Source organism: Megalobrama amblycephala, unplaced genomic scaffold (assembly GCF_018812025.1).
Source record: "Megalobrama amblycephala isolate DHTTF-2021 unplaced genomic scaffold, ASM1881202v1 scaffold338, whole genome shotgun sequence".
In the NCBI taxonomy this organism is placed as follows: Eukaryota; Metazoa; Chordata; class Actinopteri; order Cypriniformes; family Xenocyprididae; genus Megalobrama; species Megalobrama amblycephala.
In genome coordinates, this window is record NW_025953346.1 from 346,206 (window position 1) to 349,936 (window position 3,731).

At 37.4% G+C, this 3,731-nt stretch overlaps 1 long non-coding RNA gene across 2 annotated transcripts; it reads left to right on the plus strand.

The window, feature by feature from the left end:
• The first annotated feature begins 318 nt into the window (after window positions 1-318).
• LOC125261155 lies at window positions 319-1,917 on the plus strand. 2 transcript variants are annotated; one of them, XR_007183226.1, is made up of 3 exons: window positions 436-567; window positions 706-1,739; window positions 1,901-1,917. It is a non-coding gene; the product is annotated as an uncharacterized LOC125261155 (long non-coding RNA). The 2 variants fall into 2 exon arrangements; XR_007183225.1 differs by lacking the exon at window positions 1,901-1,917 and having other exon boundaries at window positions 319-567; window positions 706-1,751.
• The last annotated feature ends 1,814 nt before the right edge of the window (window positions 1,918-3,731 follow it).

Consider the following 3,731-nt stretch of genomic DNA (forward strand, 5'->3'; position numbering starts at 1 on the left):
ATCTATAAAATGGGCACTGAAACAGACGTTATTTCATTCTCCTCCTGATCAAAGATGGATCTACAAATCTCAATTTTTCTTCTCTTCATTCTTTTCACTGCAGGTACAAAGACAAATAATGTTTGTGATGTTACTGAGAATAATAACAGATCACTGATGCATCTCTCTCTTTATTTCTAAAGGACACTCTCTCAGCTGTTATGAGTGCAAGAGTCTGATGGCTTCTTGTGCGGGACAAACGGTAAAAACATGTCCCATTGGTATTGTACTTCAATGATCATGAGCAAATAACTATCTTCTTTAAAGTCAACACTCATTTTACTTCCAAAGGACATTCAATCAGGAAAATAAAAAGAAGGTGCGTCTCGTCTGTCATGAACTGATTGAATGGAGCCGCTAAAGAAGTGTTGTATTAGATATTTTGTACAGAAAATAAAAAAAAGAATACTTGTTTTCCCTCTGTAGATCCCAACCCCAATGGAAAGAAATGTTTCTATTGTGATGGGAAGAGCTGCTCAAACATTTTGAGCTGTTTAGGGACTGAAGACCGCTGCATTAAAGCAACAGGTGATAATCTGAAAAAGGAAGAACAAGATTAAAGTCATGATCTTTTAAACTCTCTTAGGTTTAAACATTTGACACAGATCACATATATCAATGTCCAGCTTAGACTGAATCAACCTCTGTTTTCTTTCTTTCCATCAGTGGCTTTTGGAGGCCAGTCAGTTTCTGTAAAAGGCTGTGCATCTAAATCACTTTGTGATGCTACAACACCGGTTCCTAATGTTGATGGCATCTCATGTTGTGAGGGGAACCTGTGTAACGGTGCTCAGAGTGTCTCCCAGAGCTTCCTGTTCCTCTGCTGTTCTCTGCTCTCCTACTTCCTGCTGCACTGAATCCAGCAGCTCTTCATCCTACAATCAGACACACTGTACTGAATATAGAGCTTGTATTTTCTCTGTACTGTATTTTTGGTGTTCTGATTGTTGTGGAGACGGCTCTAACAAGTATGAACTGTACTGAAAATTTCCTATCAAAAGAACTAATTCATCAGGGGAAACCTAGAGTTGATATGGTCAATTTGATTATTCAAGGTTTGCAAAAAGAACAAGATGAAATCAAGAAGAAACAAGATGAGGAAGAGAAGAAGAACCACAAGTTCAATTACTGAGACAACAGCAGATAATTAATTTGAAGTTGATCATGCTTATTAAACAATCATGTATGTTGAATACTTTTATGTGTGACTTGGAACAGATTACAAATGAGGTTGAAGCTTTGAATACAAAAGCTTCAGCGCCGGTTGAGTCTGACTATTATATGTAAAGGCCAAAAAGGTCAAAGTGGAAACTGGCCAAGATGTATGTTTTATTTTTCATTTTTAGAAGTGTTGAAGCAAGCTAACCACAATATACGACTTGGGTGCTGAAAGGAGAAGTATTAAGAGGAACTAATGTCAACTAAGATGTATGCTTTTACCACAAGCTAACCAATATGTGTATTTTTAATGCAAGCTATATGCTTTTTTGCAGAACTAGAATTGTTTAAGGAACATCTAGTGTGAAAGTCGTTAAGGTCAAGTTAGTAAAATGTGTTAAGACGTGTTGCATGTGTGCAACCCGTGAATGACCTCTGTATCTTATACTTTGACAAATAAGGAGATGTTTTATGTCAGGAAAGAGGATGTGATCAGATTATCTATATTGGAAGTTGTACAACAGAAAATTGCCACACCTCGGGTGAAGACTTTACTTGCTTTTATGTTCTTTGTCATTTTTATTCTGTATCTTGTAAGCCATTGTATTTGGCGATTCGTAAACTTTTCTAACCAAGACTCAGAGCTAAATTACTTTTTACATAAGACTATTATCTGAAACTGCAATTACTTTACTCCATCGAGCCTCAAGAGCACCGGACCCTGACTGAGCTGGTGAGGACTCCACCTTGAAACCTCTGATTGTCATTCAACGCTCTCAATCCTTGGTAAGACAAAATCTTCTGATGAAGTTAAGGATTGTAGAAATGTATGTATGATTAGTTGGAGGTTGGGGGGGATAATAAATACAACATGGCGCCCAATCGTGTGGGGCTTGAATAATAGGACGTAAAGATTCAGGGATAATAGAGAGAAGTCTTCAAAGCCCACACACCACAGCCAAATATGATGGTTCAGCAGTGAACCGGGAAAAAGTTAGTCAGTTCAGAGGAACTGCAAAAGTTAGTCAGTTCAGAGGAGCTGCAAAAGTCAGTCAGTTCAGAGGAACTGCAAAAGTCAGTCAGTTCAGAGGAACTGCAAAAGTCAGTCAGTTCAGAGGAACTGCAAAATACAGTCAGTTCAGAGGAACTGCAAAAGTCAGTCAGTTCAGAGGAACTGCAAAAGACAGTCAGTTCAGAGGAACTGCAAAAGACAGCTCAGAGGAGTTGTGAAGGACAGTTCTGTAAGACTAATGCCGGACTGTCTGGACTGAGAAAGGGTTACTCGTTGAGAAAACAAAGGAAATTAACATTCGAACTCTCTCTTGCAAAATTAGCATCCCCATTTGAGACGTAGTCACACTGAGTCGATCACACCTCAGCAATGCCTTAATCTACATCTCCCTTCTTTTACCCCCTCTTCTCTCTACATGCAAAGATGACCTGAAATTCACCCAAAATCTATATGGTTTAATGTGAACAGTTATCATACAACTTTATACATGTTTGGTATCATTTGAAATGTCTCAGTGTGACTGGTACAAAGGTCTCATTCCCACAGAAGTAACCCAGAAGGTAATAAAGGTTTAAAGATTTTAGAGTTATTTTGCCCCCTGTGGAAAGTGTTTGCTTTAGCTGGGCTCTTGACCTTGACTTTTAACATTAGTGTTTCTCTGGCTGTCATAACTCAGTGTTTGTAAGACACAGCTGTTATGGTGAAAAAAGCCAAGAGAAATACTGGGGTTGATCTATCGCATCTTTCTTGACGTTATCATTGAATACCCACAGATTTAATCCTGAGGTTTACACTTGATCAAAAGTGTGGTTTGCCATTAAAAACAAACAAGTATCTTTTAATAATCAATGAAACTATACCAAGACACAGAGCACTGTTGAAATCATATTTTAATATGTTAGTCAAAAAACATTTTGGACTATATAGACACACAGAGACATCAAGAATCAGTGTATAAATCTCAACAACGGTGATATGCTTCATGCTGCAATGCATGCTGGGAGCCATGGATGAGTTTTATACTATGATGGCTCCCAGCATGCATTGCATGTCACCGTTGTTGAGATTTATAAGCTGATTATTGATGTCTCTGTGTGTCTAAAAGTAGTCCAAAATGTTTTTTGCCAAATATAATATTAAAAATATATGATCTCAACTGTGCTCAGTCTCTTGATCTAGTTTCAACAATAAAATATTTAATTGTTTATAGTGACAAAGCACACTTTTGATCAAGTACATACCTTGGAATTAAATTTTTGATGATGACATTATAAGTACCGATCCAACAGATCAATCCCAGTATTTCTTTTGGCTTTTTTCACCATAACAGCTGTGTCTTATAAACACTGAGTTACGACAGCCAGAGAAACACTAATGTTAGAAGTCAAGGTCAAGAGCCCAACTAAAGCAAACACTTTCCACCATGATGGCGACATCAAACTTTATTATTTTCAACAGTATCTCCAGTTTAATAAATACAAATAAATGTATGGTCCATTGTTGCAACTTTGAGTAAAAAATG